The sequence below is a fragment of the Myotis nattereri genome (genome assembly GCF_964212035.1).
Source record: "Myotis nattereri genome assembly, chromosome: 2".
Lineage (NCBI taxonomy): Eukaryota > Metazoa > Chordata > Mammalia > Chiroptera > Vespertilionidae > Myotis > Myotis nattereri.
Genome location: NC_138076.1, coordinates 94,513,839 through 94,533,961, shown reverse-complemented (window position 1 = coordinate 94,533,961; position 20,123 = coordinate 94,513,839). Strand labels below are relative to the sequence as shown.

Genomic DNA, 20,123 nt, shown 5'->3' with positions numbered 1-20,123 from the left:
GCACAGTTGCAGGACAGCTTATGATCATCCAGACTGCAAAGGTAAGAGGAAGGCAAGGGAATAGAAATAGTAAGTGTAAACTACTTACTTCCAAGGATTTGGAGGATAGGGGGAAGGAAAAAGGTTTAAAAGGCGACCAAAAATATGGCAAATAAAGCCAAGAAAAGCTCATTTAATGTTTAAGATAGAAAAGATATGAAAGAAGAAGAGAAAGCCTGTGAGGAAGATTGGAATGCCCATAAGGAGAAAGTTGGAGTGAAGGTGGATGATTGGAGGTATGACTGCCAGGAAAAGGGAGGAATATTAGAAAAGGGTAGAATCCATGATAGATGGAAGGACTCAAATGCCTTCTCTGAGCAGGGAGTAAAAAAGTCAAGAGACCTAAGTAAGAACATTAACGTGCCAAGTAGTAATTCAGACACCTTTAAGATTGTATGCTTCTTTTTTTTCCACAACAGGTTTGCCGCCAGAACACACCACCAAATCAAACCCAAAATGAAAAAGGAAAAGACTCATATCAACATAGTCATCATTGGACACATAGATTCGGACAAGTCAACCACTACTGGCCATCTGATCTACAAATGTGGTGAGATCAATAAAAGAACCATCGAAAATTTTGAGAAAGAGGCTGCTAAAATGAGGAAGGGCTTCTTCAAGCAAGGCTAGGTCTTGGATAAACTGAAAGCTGAACGTGAGTGTGGTGTCACCATTGATATCTCCCTGTGGAAATTCGAGACCCGTGACTATTTTGTGAGCATCATTGATTCCCCAGGACACAGAGTCTTTATCAAAAACTTAATTCAGTCACATCTCAGTCTGACTGTGCTGTCCAGGTTGTTGCTACTGGTGTTGGTGAATTTGAAGCAGGCATCTCCAAGAATGGGTAGATCCATGAACATGCCCTTCTGGCCTACACACTGGGTGTGAAACAACTGAATGTTGGTGTTAACAAAATGGATTCCACTGAGCTGCCCTATAGCCAGAAGAGATATAAGGAAATTGTTAAAGAAGTCAGCACCTACATTAAGAAAATTGGCTGTGACCCTAACACAGTAGCATTCATGCCAATTTTTGGTTGGAATGATGAGAACATGCTAGAGCCAAGTGCTAACATGCTTTGGATGGGAAGTCACCCATAAAGATGGCAATGTCAGTGGAACCACGCTGCTTGAATTTCATCCTACCACCAACTCGTCCAACTGACAAGCCCCTGCATCTGGCCCTCCAGGATATCTACAAAATTGGTGATATTGGTACTGTCCCTGTGGGCTGAGGGGAGACTGGCATTCTCAAACCTGACATGGTGGTCACCTTTCTCCAGTAAACATTACAACGCAAGTAAATTCTGTTGAAATGCACCATGAAGCTTTGAGTGAAGTTCTTCCTGGGGACAATGTGGGCTTCAATGTTAAGAACGTGTCTGTCAAAGATGTTTGTCGTGGCAATGTAGCTGGTGACAGCAAAAATGACCCACCAATGGAAGCAGCTGGCTTCACAGCTCAGGTGATTATCCTAAGCATCTAGGCCAAATCAGTGCTGGATATGCACCTGTGCTGCATTGTCACGTGGCTCATATTGGTTGCAAATTTTCTGAGCTGAAGAAGATTGATCGCTGTTCTGGGAAAAAGCTGGAAGATGGCCCTAAGTGTTTGAAATCTGATGATGCTGCCATCGTCAATATGGTTCCTGGCAAGGCCATGTGTACTGAGAGCTCTCTGACTGCCCTCCTCTGGGCTGTTTTGCTGTCCGTGACATGAGACAGACAGTTATGGACAAGAAGGCAACTGGAGCTGGCAGTCACCAAGTCTTACCAGAAGGCTCAGAAGGCTAAATGAATATTATCCCCAGTACCTGCCACGCCAGACTTAATAGTGGTGGACGAATGGTCTCAGAACTGTTTGTCTCAATTGGCCATTTAAGTTGAATAGTAAGAGATTGGTTAATGATTACAATGCATCATAAAACCTTCAGAAGGAAAGGAGAATGTTTTGTGGACCATTTGTTTTATGGGTTGTTGTTGTTTTTTTGGTGTATTATTAGTTTTTAAAATCAATACTTTTTAATGGAAATGACTTGACCAAAATTCTGTCACAGAATTCTGAGATCCATTCAAACAAAGTTTAATGAGAAGAAAGATGGTATGCTGAAGGGTTAAGAATCTAAATGTATACCATCTGCTGAGAGTAGAACTGGAGATAGGATGTGGGGAGATTATGAACATTTCTAAAAAAAAAAACAAAAATACTCCATTGTAATTAGAAATATTACATCTTTGACTTTCAGCCCTAACTAGCAAATTAACCTATCACTGAAATCTAGATTCTGCCTACAACTGATGTTTTTCCTCTTGGGTATGTCTATTTGTTTATACTCCGATGGATTTGCAAAATCTAACATGTCTGAAAACATATAGCTTGGTGTTTAAGATTTAAAAAAATAAACTTGCTCCTAATAAAAGACCAGTCCTCTCCTAATATCTCTCTGTAGACAAGGCCACATCTCGGAGTTTGTTCATAGCAGGCCATGCCCTCAGCTAGGGAGGCCTCAGGAATCTTGTCCAACTTCCTCATTCTTCAGGTTGGGAAACTGAAATAAATGCATGAAGGTGAATTACCCAATGTTAATCAGCTGGCCAGAATGAGGACTAGAACTCAGGTCTCCATTTCCTATCGTGTTCTCCTTGTCCCTCATGAGAACAGAAATTACCGACTATGCCACTACCTGCCATGTTTGGACATCTATTCCTGTCCTTCCATCAGTGTAATTCATTTGCTTTTTGCCTGGGTATGACTTTATTAAAGGGAGATCATCTAGGATGCTCACTTACAGGGATACTATTGGGTAAGGACTCTCATGGGAGCTGGTCCAAGGTACCTGAGATGGCCTAGCTACTTATCTCTGGAACAGGACAGACAGGATGCCCTGTGCCAGTGGAGGGGTGACGTAAGTACGCAAAGACCAGGCAAAATCTAAGGCTATGATTATTCAGGATCTGTTCTGCTGTGATTAGAAAGGTTGGGCTTCCTTGGCCTCCATACCAGTGGCTACAAAATATTCTGGGGGTTGCAGATCCTTTCAGGTTCTTTGGCAAGAGATACACCCTCTTCCCAGGAAAAAAAAAAAAAAAATGAACGTTAAATCCTACACACACTAAATTGTATATAATTTCAAAGGCATTAGAAATGCTCTGAACCTTCAAGGGCTGGTCAAGCATCATCTAATTAATTCTGACTTTGAACAAACCTTCCTATTGAAAAAAGCTCAAGAGAAGTAATTTTTTCCATGAGACTATCTCAGAAATATTGTTTTATATACAGCAAATTTTTCTTCTCCCAAACCCCTGATATTTTCCTTGGGCCCAGAGGGAATTGTGTGGCATTGGAACTGTCTTCCAATATATAAGGAGAGTTGAAGGGTAGCTGAGGTCATGCTGATGGTGAAGATTCCTCTATGCTGACCACAGGCCCCTGTATTTAACACTAAATTCCTCTCCAGGCTTCCATAGCCACACACCAGCCTTGATCCACCCCCAGCCTATCCCAATCTCCTCCCACAGGCCAGGTTAGATTATTCATGTGTGTTCAGGCCCTTTCCAGTGTTTCTACCATCTGACTAATGATGGGGCACCATATTTTAGCAACAGGATATGGGCACCCACTTACAGGTTGGTGCAAGATCTGCCCTCATGAAAACCAGGGCTTACCAGAATGTGGCTCACTCCTCAGTGACACAAGGCATCTCTTTTGCATGAGTCTACAATTAGAAAACAAATGACTGGGGTTCCTCCCACTGTGGGCTGAGTTTGTGGTAAGTGGCATACATATGTGTTTGAGCTACCTTTAAGCCATCCCTCACCTTCCATTTACCTGGCAACTTAGAGCAGTTTGAGTTGTTTCACATTACGTGCAGATATTATTTAACTAAACAAGCCATTACTCCTACAAAGTTAACAGATCAGGATGCAAAAGCTTTATGATATATTAAACAGATTTTCACCCAACACCATTCCCAAAGGGTTCCAGATTACTCAGGTCACTCAGTGAATTATGACTGAGAGGAAAAGCATGTTTGAAGCCTGATGTTAAAAAACAAACAACAACAACAAAACCCACAAACTAGATATCTGTAACACAATAAGTCTCCACACTTCATTAAATGGGAAACTGGTAAGCATACAGGTTACCTAGTATGACTGGCACTTCTGTGTATCAACTGGAGACATAAAGATGCATATTCCCCAGACAATGGATTGTAACTTCATGATCAGAATCACACATTTTTGAAGTCTTCTCTACTGGTTAGGTTACACTGTTCTCCACTGGCTGTTTCTAATTATATGTACCTCTTTCTGTACACAGGAACGTTTGGTTCCAGAAAGCTGCCTTAAGCAATATCTGCTTTGCTTTATCATGCCTGAAAATCCATGATCATCTAAGTTTAAACTTTTCTAAAAATGAGGCCAGGCTTTTATTCACTTTCCCCCTTAAACTTCATTTTCAAATTAAAAAATAATTTGATTGCAAATAAGATATTAAATGCAGGGCTTTTAGTAATTAATTGTTTTCTTAGTCATTAGCTATAGAATCAGTAAGCAAACAAATATGTGTTCAGCATTTATTAGCCAAACTTGCCTAAGAGAAAAGCCAGAGGGCTGCTGTACGTACTTGGAGAGAAGTGAGAGCAACAGTGATAATTTGGTATTAACTTAAAATTTATTTTTGCAAGTTGTAATTTAAGTGCAAATTTGCAACCATTGACCTTTTATTTTTTCTTCAAATGAGTAAGTCAGTAAACTTTTATAATCTATCTGATTAATAAAATCAAAGTTCAGGGAATAATGTGCATAGTAACTACTGTGCTAATTGGATTTCTTGAAGGCCAAGGTCATTGAAATACTGTATGTCACAGAAAAATAACTGAACTGAAAATGAGGATACAGCTCTATTCCTAGCAAGGCTGCCAGTCAGCTGTGCTACTATAGCCAAGTCATTTAATTTTCTTGGAACTCAGTTTCCACATCTGTCAAATAAGGAGAGTGAAGAGTGTTTGCCTAAGATCTTCTTTCTCTGAAATCTCATGACTCTCAAAATTACAGCTTAATCAATAATTTCAACTTTCTGTTCTACCAAAAGTATTTTGACTCTACTTTCACCCAGGGAAAGATGCATCTCTAAAGTGTTCCTGTAAAGTCAGAGTAGGATAAAACTATTAATGGCTACTAAAGAGCCTGAGGCTTGTGAGTGTTACAGGATGGGAGGGGGCCTTGTCCCCATGGGTTGCTGGTGGCAATGGAGTTCTAGGGGTACCACTGGAATAAGTATTTCTGCAGACCCCAATGGGAGAATGAGATATGGTAGAAAGTTTTATTTCTGTGGAATTATACCTCTGGGTATCCAAAGTCCCATTTCCTATAGTCCAATCACAGAAGAAGGATAGCTGGGACTTCAGCAGAGCTAAAATCAGAGCCAGTGTCCGGAGTTTTCTTTCCATGTCAGAGCAGAGTTCAATCCAGCCTCAGGCTAGCTTCACTTGTGTTTCCCAATGCAATCCATTCATCTATTGCATGTGGGGTCTGCATGGCCATGGGCCAAACAGATGAAAGCAGTAAAGTCAAGTGCAAGCCAGATGCCAAGAGAGGGAGGACTCCTTTATTTAGAGCAGGGGTCCTCAAACTACGGCCCGCGGGCCAAATGCAAATACAAATATAGTATTTGTTCCCATTTGTTTTTTTACTTCAAAATAAGATATGTTGCCGAAACCGGTTTGGCTCAGTGGATAGAGCGTCAGCCTGCGGACTGAAAGGTCTCAGGTTCGACTCCGGGCAAGGGCATGTACCTTGATTGCGGGCACATCCCCAGTAGGAGATGTGCAGGAGGCAGCTGATTGATGTTTCTCTCTCATCGATGTTTCTATCTCTCTCCCTCCCTCTCTGTAAAAAATCAATAAAATATATATATAATAACAAAATAAGATATGTGCAGTGTGCATAGGAATTTGTTCGTAGTTTTTTTTTAAACTATAGTCCGGCCCTCCAACGGTCTGAGGGACAGTGAACTGGCCCCCTGTTTAAAAAGTTTGAGGACCCCTGATTTAGAGGATTATGTATACCAAATTTTTCAAGTGCTTGCAGTGGCCACACCCATTCTGACCAATGATCTCTGTACCCAGGTGTAATTGACAGACAACTACCTTCCCTATGTCACCCCACCTTTACTGTGCATGCATCTATTTTTCCTTTGTTGTATTCTTTCCTCCAAATGTTTTGCAGAGAATAGACCAGTGGTTCCTGGGTAATGGCAAAGCTGCAGCTTCCTGGTGAAACTGCCCAAATGACATGCCTATAGTGTCTGGCCTTCCCTTTGTTCCTTTTCTATTATTAACAACTCGCTAATTACAATGTTACCAATAGGAGAAACTAGTATCTTGAATATACCACAAAACACGTAATAATCTGTCATGCGATTAGTTGTGTGAAGGACTGCCAGCAAGTTCAGTCCTAAAATTCTTCGTAATGAGGCTACAATTGTATATTTCCCTTCTAATACTACTTTGTTTCTACTGTCAGTAAGCAGAGAAACTTAATTTTGCAGGAAAAGAGAAAAAAATTCAGAGGGAAATGAGAAATGCAGTAGCAACATTGGAAAAGGAACTGAGAGGACCATTTCAACCATCAGTCTCAAATGGTAGCTATTCAGCCAAGTGAGTTTAGAAAAAGTCCAGATGATCAGAGTTTTCAAACTGCTCAATATGCTGATGTTGCAAACACCTAAGTTACGCAAAAAAACCCATGATAATGAAATAACACTTACATTGTTTGTGATTATATTGATGCACATACAAAATACATTCTGCTAAAATATAGTTTTTTAAGGGTACAATTATGATGGTCATCTATATATATAAAAGCCTAAGCGATCATCACAACCGAATGGATGACCAAACAGGCTACGTGAGGCAACCAGGCCGGCGGGGTGGGGGGGGGGGGGCAGTGAGGGACGACCAAACGACTGATCAGCAGGCTGCATGGAGCAACCAGGCCAGCAGGGGTGTTAGTGAGGGAGGACCAAATGACTAAGCAGGAGGCTGCAAAGATGGTGGAGCCCACAGCCAATAAGGAGGGAATATGCTAATTGACTGTCACACCCTCAAAGACGGTGGTGTCCACAGCCACAAGATGGCCAGCAAGGGAGGGCTGTTGTGGGCAATCAGGCCAGCAGGGGAGCAGTTAGGTGTCGATCAGGCTGGCAGGGGAGTGGTTAGGGGGTGATCAGGCTGGCAGGCAGAAGCGGTTAGGGATAATCAGGCAGGCAGGCAGGCAAGTGGTTGGGAGCCAGCAGTCCAGAATTGTGAGAGGGATGTCCGACTGCCGGTTTAGGACTAAACCGGCAGTCGGACATCCCCCGAGGGGTCCCAGATTGGAGAGGGTGCAGGCTGGGCTGAGGGACAACCCCCCCTCCCAGTGCACGAATTTTGTGCACTGGGCCTCTAGTACAAATATAAAATAAATACATGTCAAAGAATGTACTTGACTCATTAAATAATCATTGAACCAGTAAGATTTTAGCTTGTTCAAAGGAGAATTCAAATTAATACACACATATATAGGCAGATAAGAAATGCTGAAATGAATTTACAAATAAATACAAAAAGTAGTGTATTCACAGGGCAGTATTCAATTTCTATAGCAGCTTTACTCATAACTGTCAAAACTTGGCAATAACCAAGATGTTCTTCAATAGGTGAATAGGTAAACTAACTGTGGTACATTCAGACCATGAAATATAATTCAATGGTAAAAAGAAATGAGCTATGAAGCTACAGAAAGACATGGAGGAAACTTAAATGCATATTACCAAGCCAAGGAAACGAATCCGAAAAGGCTACATAATGCTAGCTGGGTAACGTCTGGGAAAGGCAAAACTATGAAGACAGCAAAAAGACCAATGGCTGCCCGTGTTGACAACAGAGAGGGAGGGATGCATAACGAGAGCACAACACATATTTAGACAGTGAAACTTACCTGTGATACTGTCATGTTGGATACATGTCATTATATATTGCTAAAAACCCACAGAATGCACAACACAAAGAATGAACTCCATAGACTCTAATTAATAATGTGTCAATAGCAGTTTATGGACTATAACAAATGTTTTGCACTAATGCAAGATGTTAATAATATAGGGGTGAGGGAGTACATAAAAACTATGCACTCACTTTTTCTGTAAACCTAAAACTGCTCGCAAAAAAAAAATCTAACATTTTAAAATAATTAATTATTTCCTTGTTCTTGTTGATTTTTAAATTCTGTAAGCCTTCATTTCCTTATCTGTAAAATGGATATAAATGCAGGATCTTCTCCCATTGGATTGTGGTGGGCATAGGGGGTCTAGCAAAGCAGCACTAATATTTAGCAGATGTGTACCTGGTATGTCTGTGCTGGTTATTCAAATATGGAACATTTCCATGCCAGTTAATAAGTAGCTGCCCTGAGCATATCTCCCACTCACATACACATACACAGACACCCAGGCATCTGCCCAGTTCCCCGCCTCGATTCCTCACATTTTGTCAGGACCCGGACACTAAAGGGCTATTGCCCAGCGTGTGTCAAGCCTCAGCTATTCTATTGCAGGGCTAGGACTAATTAATGACAATGCTGACCAATCAGTGCTCATGCCAGACTGTTTGTTAAATGCTTTTACATTATTCCTGGTACCCAGTTAGTAGTAAGCCCTCAAATATTATTAGCTCTCATTATTAGTATAACTATTTCTATTATTTAGATTTTATAGTTTAAGCATAGTCTTGTTTTTATCAAAAAATGTCAATAGCATATGGCTATTAAAGGAACAAGTGTGCCTTAAAGAATTTCTTTTCAACTATGGAAAAGCACTACACTCAGAGTAGAAGCTTTTTATGGCAGTTTATAGTCTGGGCTTCAAATGCATGCTGCAAAGATTTAATTGCAGGATGAAGGAAAGCAAGGCAGTCAGCTGATATAACCATGTTACATAGTTGCTTTATCCTTAGTGTATTATTCAAAAGTTATTGGGCAATCACTGGAAATGAGAGTCTTGTTGATCAGTGATATAAGTAAACAGCACCAGATCTAATTTGGATCTACTTTGTTCTTGGAACCCAAGTACTGCCATCACCAAGAAATAATAAAAAAGAGAAGAGTGAGTTTGTGGGACTTCCAAGAAAAAATTAAAAGGGAGAAGTGAACCATTCTGGGGGAATTTGATCATCTGAACTAGATTGTCCAAGTGGTATGGACAGTGCTTTTCCCTTAAGAACAGCTTGTTTAGCCATGTTTCTGAGTCTGCAAAACTGCCTGAGCTGTCCCTTTGACACTGTCTGTGCTGACTTCAGGAAGGAGTAAAGAGAAGTGAGCACAGGAGGATATTCTCAGCAGAACAATGAGCAGCTTTACATGACTGCTCATGCCAATAGTATGGTAAAGTGCTGTTTTCGTTACTAAACATTAGTAAGATGAAACTCTTTTTGGTTAGCTTAGCACAGTATAATCCAACATGTAAATCAATCCAATTGAACCAACTCTTCATCCTATAGAGCAGCTCTATAATGAGATGGAGGAGCCCAGCTGAGAATCCTCACAAGGTAGCTCACCCAGACAGCCTGTTTAAGGCTGCAAAGTGCTTATTTGGCATGTCTTTAGGCTTCCCAGATTTCCATTGCCAAGGATAGTAATATCTTCACTTCATGTATGAAGTATCATTTGGGTAGCTCTATCAGACAAAACAATTTAGCTTCCAGTCACCCCTACTCTCCAATCTGTAGATAGAAACCCATCAAGTAACATGGTAAAACAAAGGTTTTTTTAGGAACACCATTTTTTCTTTTCTTTTCTTTTGTAGAGTGCAGCACAGTTTAATGGTGGGGTGGGAGGAATATAGATAGTAAAAGAAAAAATTCTCCCATTAGATCTACATGTGGAGAAAGATACAGAGGTACAGACTCAAGAGAAACAGGATGTTATCATACACGTGCATTCTTCCCAAGATCCTTCCACATGTGCCACCTTTGCAGCATTCACACTTGGTTCAGTTCTCAGGACCACTCCCAGTTTGCCTGGGACTGCACCGTATTATCTATCTATCTATCTATCTATCTATCTATCTATCTATCTATCATCTATCATCTATCTATCTATCTATTATCTATCTATCTATCTATCATCTATCTATCTATCTATCTATCTATCTATCTATCTATCTATTATCTATCTATCATCTATCTATCTATCTATCTATCTATCTATCTATCTATCTATCATCTATCTATCTATCATCTATCTATCTATCTATCCATTTATCTATCATCTATCTCTCATGACCCTCACTTGGGCCATCATCTGGTTGTTTCTCCTGGTTTTGAGGCTGGCCACTGACACACAGTCCTAATGAGAAAACTGCCTTCCAGAATAGGAGGGTAAATCCTACTATATCCTGACCCATTATTTGTTTGTCTGAATTCGTCTTCTTTTGTTTCCCCCCCCTTTTTTTTTCACTGAGAGCATCATCTTTCCTTTTCTGACTGTTGAATAGATATCCATTGTTCTAATATAATACTAAACACTAGAACAGAGTCAATACAAGCATTATCTACAATAATAGATAGCTCTCTTTGGAAGTAGTTATGCCAGTTTGGGGTGTGTGTGTGTGTGTGTGTGTGTGTGTGTGTGTGTGTGTGTGTTCCTGTGACTTATCAAAGTTGACCAAAGGGACATGGGAGTCAGTTAAATCCAAGAGCTAATGTGACATGACTTCCAGTTACTGGACTGTTACAGTGGGTATCCTCTCACCAAATCCACCTAATAGAGACTATTTATTATCCCATTAGGGGTCTAATCTTTGCTCCACTTTCATACTGTTTATAATACATTTCAATATCAAATAGGAGTAGGAACTCTTTTTAAATGATTTTTTAAATTTTTTCATTATAGTTAACATAAAATATTATATTAGTTTCAGGTGTACAACCCAAGGATTACACATTATATAACTTATTAAGTGATTTCATACCCATCTGACACCATAGTTATTAGAATATTGTTGACTATATTCCCTATGCTGTATTTTATATCCTCATGACTATTCTGTAAATAACAATTTGGACTTCTCAATCCTTTCACCTTTTCACACATCTTCCCAACCCTCCTCCTGTCTGGCAAGCTCAAAATGTTCTCGGTAACTATAAGTCTGTTTCTATTCCACTTGTTCATTTATTTTTATTTTCAGATTGTATAGTTGATAGATATGTATCTATTGCCATTTTATTGTTCATATTTTTAATCTTTTCTCCTCCTCCCCCTCCTCCTCATCCTTCTCCTTCTCCTTCTTCTTTTTCTTCTTCTTCTTCGACCCTTTAACATTTCATGTAATACTGGTTTGGTGGTAATAAATTCCTTTAATTTATTCTTGTCTGAGAAGCTCTTTATCTAACTTTGATTCTAAATTATAGCTTTGCTGGGTAGAGTAATCTTGGTTGGCTTTTAATCATTTTCAATATTTCTTGCCATTCTGGCCTACAAAGTTCCTGGTAAAGAATCAGCTGACATTCTTATGGGAACTCCCTTATAGCTAACTAACTACTTTTCTCTTGCTGCTTTTAAGATTCTCTCTGTCTTTATTTTTCATTTATATTCATTGTTGAAAGTATTAGAGATGTCCCCTTTTTCCCCATTATTCCCCTCTACTCTGCTCTCACCCCCTCCCCAGGCCTTCAACACACTATTGTCTATATCCATGCATTATGCATATATGCATATAAGTTCTTTGGTTAATCTCTTTCCACCCTGCCCATTCCTTTGAAATACATCAGTCTGTTGCATGCTTCAATGTCTCTGGACCTATTTTGTTCATCAGTTTATTTTGTTCATTAAATCCACATATGAGTGAGATCATGTGATACTTCTCTTTCTTTGACTGGCTTATTTAATTTAGCATAATACTTGCCAGGTCTCTCAAAGGGTAAGAGATCATTCTTTTTTACAGCTGCATAGTATTCCATTGTGTAAATGTACCATAGTTTTTATATCCACTCGTTTACTGATGGGCACTTGGGCTGTTTCCAGATCTTATAAATAGTGTTGCTATGAACATATACATGCATTCTTTCTGGTTGGTGTTCAGGCTTCTTAGGATATATTGTTAGAAGTGGGATTACTGGGTCAAATGGCAGTTCCAATTTTAATTTTTTGAGGAAACTCCACACTGTTTTCAATAGTGGTTATACAAATCTATATTCCCACCAACAATGTACATGGGTTTTTTTTCTCCACATCCTCACCAGCACATGTTTTTTGTTGATTTATTGATGATAGCAAATCTGGCATATGTGAGGTGGTACCTCATTGCTGTTTTTACTTGCATCTCTCTGATGATTAATGATGTTGAGCATTTTTTTATATGTCTCTAGGTCATATTTACATTCTTTAGAGAAATGCCTATACAAGTCTTCTGCCTATTTTTTTTATTGGATTGTTAGTCTTCCTTTTATGGAGTTGTCTGAGTACTATATATATTTTGGAAATTAACCCCTTACCAGATGTAGCATTGAAAATATGTTCTCCAATATAATGGGTTCCCTTTTCATTTTGATGCTGGTTTCCTTTGCTGTGCAGCAGCTTTTTACTTTGATGTAGTCCCATTTGTTTATATTTCCTTTTTTTCTTTTGCCCTAGAAGATGTACTTGTGAAAATTCTATTATGTGAAATGTCTGATATTTTGCTGCTTATGATTTCTTCTAGGATTTTTATGGTTTCACAATTAACATTTAAGTCTTTTATCCTTTTTGAGTTTATACTTGTGTATGGTGTAAGTTGGTGGTCTAGTTTCATTTTTTTGCATGTACCATTCCAAATTTCTCAACGCATTTATTGAAGAGACTGTCTTTACTGCATTGTATGCTCTTGCCTCCTTTGTCAAATATAAATTGAGCATAATGTCTTGGGTCAATTTCTTGGTTTTCTGTTCTGTTCCATTGATCTGTATGCCTGTTCTTGTGCCAGTATCAGGCTATTTTGATTGCAGTGGCTTTGCAGTATAATTTGATATTCAGTATTGTGATCCCTCCAATTTTGTTCTTCTTTCTCAAGATTGCTGTGGCTATGTGGGTTCTTTCTGGTTCCATATGAACTTTGCAGTATTTTTTCTAGAACTGGGAAATATGCTGCTGGTGTTTTAATAAGGATCACATTGAATCTATAGATTGTTTTTGGTAGTATAGACATTTTAATTATATTAATTCTACCAATCCATGAACATGATATATTCTTCCACTTGTTTACATCTTCTTCTATTTCTTTTTTCAACATCCTGTAGTTTTCTGATTACAGGTCTTTCCTATTTCCAGGAATATGCTATTTATCCATTTATTCAAGTCTTCTTTTATATCATCAAGAAACTATTTTTAAATAGAGTTCATTATATTCATTACCTTAATAGTAACAAAAGTAAATCATTTACTTTGCAAGTATGAACTATGTTTTTTGTTTAATCATTTTTGATTGCACCTCAGAAGCTGGAATTTAGATGTTTATCTCGTGACTAAAATACTGCAATTTATACTGTCCACAATATCTTGCAACTAGAACTGCCTTATATAAACATATCAAACAATGGATGTGAAAAAGAATGGAAGAGATACAAAGGCCCCTAAATGCCATATTGCTTTAGTTTTCTAAGCACATATATTCTTAGGAACTTGGTATCATGATTTTACAGTAACCCACTTAACTCTGCCAGTTCTTTCAAGCCGTTGGTGTATGTTTTGGGTTTGAAAAGTGCTGACCGTACCTATTATCGAGACTGTCTCTAGATTCTGAACCAATTTTTAAAAGACACAGAAGCCAGACTTAGTTGCAATACTGTATCAGCTATATTTCAGGTACACCTGGTGGTTTAGAGACTGTGGCTTGACCCAAGTCTGAACTCAAACTTCCTATTCTCCCTGACAAATCTGCCAGTCACAAGTTGAAAAGGGGGAACTCAGGGCTTCCTTTGTGGCAGGGAGGGAGCTCTCCATTGGGCTTAATAAGGGAGAAAAAATGGAAAGGAGACATTCTCTGCTTGTTGGCAGATAAGAGAACTCGAGCCATCACCTCACTATTCATACTGGTCACTCTCTACTGTCATGAGGTGCCAGTGAGAGAAAACTTTCCTCCCAGTTCTTTAAGAGGACTAAAAGGCTGGAGCAATTCCTCGGCACCTTTTTTTTTTTTTATTGCTTAAAGTATTACAAAGGGTATTACATATGTGTTCATTTTATCCCCCTGCCCTAGACAGTCCCCTAGCCTCCCCTATCCCCCAGTGTCTTATGTCCATTGGTTATGCTTATATGCATGCATACAAGTCCTTTAGTTGATCTCTTACCCCCCTACCTCCTGCCCCCCAACCCTCCCCAGCCTTCCCGCTGCAGTTTGACAATCTGTTTGAGGCAGCTCTGCCTCTGTATCTATTATTGTTCAAAAGTTTATAATGGTCTCTATTATCCATGAATGAGTGAGATCATGTGGTATTTTTCCTTCATTGACTGGCTTATTTCACTTAGCATAATGCTCTCCAGTTCCATCCATGACGTTGCAAATGGTAAGAGTTCCTTCCTTTTTAGAGCAGCATAGTATTCCATCGTGTAGATGTACCACAGTTTTCTAATCCATTCATCTACTGATGGGCACTTAGGCTGTTTCCAGATCTTAGCTATGGTGAATTGTGCTGCTATGAACATAGGGGTGCATATATCCTTTCTGATTGGTGTTTCTGGTTTCTTGGGATATATTCCTAGAAGTGGGATCACAGGGTCAAATGGGAGTTCCATTTGAAGTTTTTTGAGGAAACTCCATACTGTCTTCCATAGTGGCTGCACCAGTCTGCATTCCCACCAGCAGTGCACAAGTGTTCCTTTTTCTCCACATCCTCTCCAGCACTTGTCGTTTGTTGATTTGTTGATGATAGCCAGTCTGACAGGTGTGAGATGGTACCTCATTGTTGTTTTGATTTGCATCTCTCAGATGATTAGTGACTTTGAGCATGTTTTCATATGTCTCTTGGCTTGCTGAATGTCCTCTTTTGAAAGGTGTCTATTTAGGTCCTTTGCCCACTTTTTGATTGGATTGTTTATCTTCCTTTTGTTAAGTTGTATGAGTTCCCTATAAATTTTGGAGATTAGGCCCTTATCAGATATGACATTGGCAAATATGTTTTCCCACACCGTGGGTTTTCTCGTTGTTTTGTTGATGGTTTCTTTTGCTGTGCAGAAGCTTTTTATTTTGATGTAGTCCCATTTGTTCATTTTCTCTTTAGTTTCAAGTGCCCTATGAGCTGTATCAGTGAAGAAATTGCTTCGGCATATGCCTGAGATTTTGTTGCCTTTGGATTCTTCTAGAATTTTTATGGTTTCCTGTCGTACATTTAAGTCCTTTATCCATTTTGAGTTTATTTTTGTGTATGGTGTAAGTTGGTGGTCTAGTTTCATTTTCTTGCATATATCTGTCCAATTTTCCCAACACCATTTATTGAAGAGACTATCTTGGCTCCATTGTATGTTCTTGCCTCCTTTGTCAAATATTAATTGAGCATATTGGTTCGGGCCGATTTCTGGGCTCTCTATTCTATTCCATTGATCTATGTGCCTATTCTTGTGCCAGTACCAGGCAGTTTTGAGAACAGTGGCTTTGTAATACAACTTGATATCTGGTATTGAGATCCCACCTACTTTGTTCTTTTTCAGGATTGCTGCAGCTATTCGGGGTCTTTTTTTATTCCAGATGAATTTTTGGAGAGTTCGTTCTAGATCTCTGAAGTATGCTCGGCACCTTTTGAAGAGGCCAGGAGTTGCCATTCTATAGCCAAGGTAGAGAGCACTGGACAAGAATGAAAAGAAATCTAACCTCCACTGTGAATTAGATTTCATTCACATGCTTTCCTTCTTTGCTGAGTGGTCTCCTGCATGATGGATTGTGGGCCCCCATGAGAAGAGGTTCCTAAAAAAACGGGGTGCGGGGGGAGGTATTTGGATGAATCATGTATGAACACTTAAGTGTAAAATGAAAATGAAATCAAGCCATTTTTTTAATGTACCTGACACATTTGAAGGCCAAATCTCTACTTTACAGCCTCTGTATTAAAGTCTGCCTGCAAATTTAACACAGAAATACAAGGAAAAGCCTGGAAGTGAGGCTTAGTCTTCCCTCAGTCTCACTGAAATTCTATCTGGCTGTTTCAGCTAAAATGTAATTAAATGGGTAATCATTGTGATGAACGCCAGGCATGTAAAATGGATATCAAATAGACAGAATTGTGAACTTGAAATAGCATGAGAAAGTCCAAACAGATTTTATCTTGAAAAATTCTCTCTCTCCTCTTTTCCCCCATTTTTATTTCAGAAAAAGGAGAAGTGTTTATGAGGGAACAGCACTTATAATAGAGAAAGGTTTTGCCCAGTAAATTCAGTTTAGTCTAAGAAACAGCACAACTCTGAAAATACAGTTTTAAGTTCTTAAAACCTCTAACAAAACCTTGGATGAAATGAATCAACAAATGATTCATCAAAGAGTCTGGAAGAATAAAATTTGTGAAGTTAAATTAGTTAAAAACTTTAAATTCACCAGAGAAAAGACTTAAGGACATTCACAACACTTAATGAATGTAATTTAATAGTAAAAGTGTTGGGTTTATTAATTTAATATGTCACTTTGGGCCACAAGGTGCTGAGACATTTAGTCAAACATTATTCTGGGTGTATCTGTCTGGGTGTTTCTGGATGAGATCAGTAGACTGAATAAATCGGATTGCCTTCCCTGAGGTGGGTGGGCCTCATCCAATCAGTTGAAGGCCTGAAGAGGACTATAAAGCTGACCTTTCTGTGAGTAAGAGGCTGACAGCCTCGAGCTGGGACATTGGCTTTTCTCTGCCTTTACACTCTAACGGAAAGATTAGCTCTTCCTGGGTCTCAAGCCTCCTGACCTTCACACTAGAATTTACGCCCTCAGTTTTCCTGGTTCTGAGGCCTTCAGATTGTTAACTAAAAATCTTGGGACTTGTCACCCTCCATGTGAGTTAATTCTTTATAATAAATCTCCCCCCTCTCTCAATCTGTATCTATCTATCCAAAAATCAGATCTATCTCTGTATATATCCTCTTGGTTCTATTTCTCAGGAGAACCCTGACTAATGCAGATTTATTCCAATATTTGTGTCTATTAGAACTCTATTGGTGGCAAATGACAGAAAACTGTACTCTAATTGCCTTCCATAAATAGAAATTCTGGAGGTAGATGGGATGGTTTCAAGCCTGGCTTTATACAGGGGTTCAAATGATGACATTAGAATCAATTTTCCTGATTTCATCATTTCTTAATCTGCTTTCTTTGAATACACTCCAGTCTCACACAAGCTTTTCTCTAATTTGTCAGAAAATGACTCATCTAGATTCTCCTCTGAGGTGGAAGTGGGGTGGAAAATAAGGTGCCTACAATCTGAAACAAAAGCTTCAAAGGTTTTATTTTGTCTCAGTAGTTCTGGTTGGGTCACATGCACATCCCTGAGAAAATATGATTAGGAGATACATGGCCCTGTGGTCTTACACGTACCTGCTGGGTATGCCAGGCTGCAAGGCCTGTCCTTCTCCTGAGCAGCTAGTCCATAGGCAACTGAGTAGGTCACTGCCCCACAGTTTGACTATAGCTTGCATGAGGGGAACAAGGGTAAAAAGGCTGACTTATTGCTGACAAATTGTTCCCTGCTTGCTCAAATGTACTGGGCCCTCAGCAATAAGTTTATCTGCCGTAACACAACCCACTACGTATGTAGGTGTCATATGGCCCTTTTGTCACCCTGTGGAATTGAAGCTTGGGAGACCAGTGAAAATATGCTAACACTCTGGTGACTGCTTCTGCTATGAATAATACATTTGTGCCTGTGTTTTTGTCGCGTAATCTTATGTTCTCTGTCAGCATCCATGATATGGTAGCAGGCTTTCTTGATTTCTCGTAAGTAGAGTAAATTCTCAGAGCCTTCGTAGTTCTTGACAGATCTGCTGATTGGTTTAAACCTGGATAACCCGCTCCAGTGCTCCAGTGCATCTCCACCTGGAATATGCTGACTGAGAAGGGGAGGAGATCTCCCAGAGGAAGACTGGGTAAGACACCAGAAGATGGGCAAATAGATGGTGGACAGAGAAAAAAATGGGAATTGTGCCCACTTGCCCACTTGTGTCCTACCTCTAGGCTCCCATATCTATTTAAAATGCAGTAATTTTAAGTTCATTTTAACATTTGGGCAATTTTATGTACCAGTATCTTCACTGGGCTCAGGACTTCATGAAGACTAACAGAACTCCTTAGGACTCAGGGAAAGGGACAAGAATCCCATAGCTGCCACGCACTAACTACCCAGGCTAAGGATGTCTGTGAGGGAAGAGAGACAGAACTTCATTTCTTTCATTTTAAGGAATGGCTGTTTAAAATGTAATTTTAAACACAGACAACACTAACAGAAATTAAACTTGAATAAAAAAAATATTTACCCAACTCAAAACTTATCATTCCCTTCTAAATTTTCCATTTCCTGTACATAAGACACTGGGGGATAGGGGAGGCTAGGGGACTGTCAAGGGCGGGGGGAAAAAAGAACACATATGTAATACCCTTTGTAATACTTTAAGCAATATAAAAAAAAAAAGAAAAGAAAAAAAAATAAATTTTCCATTTCTCCCCAAAGTAACACAAGTAAATAACATTTGTATAACTTCAGGCTTTTTACATTTTATTTTACTTGATTATCCTAACAACTTAGTGAAGATGGCTTAGTTATTTATTGTTATTTATTTGTCCAGGTGTGGGAAGAAAGACAGAAAGATTAAGTAATCCATTCTCGAATACAGAGCCTGTTGCCACAGGATGATTACTTGAGTGAGCCCAGTGCTAACAGCACTTCTAGATGCCATTTGCGTTGCATTTGTTGGTGCTGACAGATTTTACTTTTAGAACCTAACTGCCTAGTAACTTCTGCCAGTGGCACAAGTATCAATGTCAATAAGCAGAGCTCTCTGGCTTTATGAGTAAAGTACCTTTACAGCTCCCTAGATGGGGTAGCTTGCAGACTCGAAGAAGGCTTGTATGCTCCGGAATATCTCATCCATCAGGACCTGTAATGCCTCTTTTAGAAAGGAATTTCTCTGAGTTTTGGTGACCTTTTGGTTTTTAAGAGGCTTTTATTAAAATCTCCAAAACTTTGAGAGGGATGACTGCATAAACAAGCTTTTGCTAACTCTAGTAAAAGATTGTTTTTCAACCATTCCTGTTAGTGGACTGTTGCAGATATCTGTTGTTTGCTTTGCTTGGCACCTCACACCCACTCTTATTTAAAGGAACTCTCTCTTTCTCCCAAAGAAATGGTTATTATGGGAACAGCTTCTTAGAATAATGTGATTATTGGTAGTAATCGTCCTAGTGTCAGTATTGTATCAATGGAGTCCTTCCCTGGGACTTTTGGATTGAGATGAAGAGAGTAAGAGCTCTCTGTCTCTCTCTGTGTGTGTCTCTCTCTCTTTCATTAAAGGCTAATTTCACAGTCTACACAGAAGGAAAAAGCAGAAACTCTCTGCCCAGAGGATAGTGAAGAAAAGAATTGAGCACCATCCTAAGAAACCTGTAGAGGCACAACATAAGAATATTTTGAAATCCATGGAGGTGTTAAATGTTAGTAATGTCTCACACATCTTCACAACTTGTGCACGTTTAGGTCATCTTATTTAGTAAACATTGATTGAAAGCCTACTGTACCATGCCCTTAGAGACGCAGAGATGAAATCAGTTCCATCCTCGGGAAGCTCCTGGGCTGGGGAGAGAGCCACACAAGCAAACAGAGTACTTCAAAGCAGGGGTCCTCAAACTTTTTAAACAGGGGGCCAGTTCACTGTCCCTCAGACCGTTGGAGGGCAGGACTATAGCTTAAAAAAAAACTATGAACAAATTCCTATGCACACTGCACATATCTTATTTTGAAGTAAAAAAACAAAACGGGAACAAATACAATATTTGTATTTGCATGTGGCCCGCGGGCCGTAGTTTGAGGACCCCTGCTTCAAAGCA

General features: G+C 39.4%; 1 pseudogene across 1 annotated transcript; it reads left to right on the top strand.

Moving 5' to 3' along the window:
• The first annotated feature begins 495 nt into the window (after positions 1-495).
• On the top strand, positions 496-1,838 carry LOC308513168 (elongation factor 1-alpha 1-like; annotated as a pseudogene). Its single transcript has one exon. The product of its transcript is annotated as an elongation factor 1-alpha 1-like (transcript).
• Positions 1,839-20,123: the final 18,285 nt, after the last annotated feature.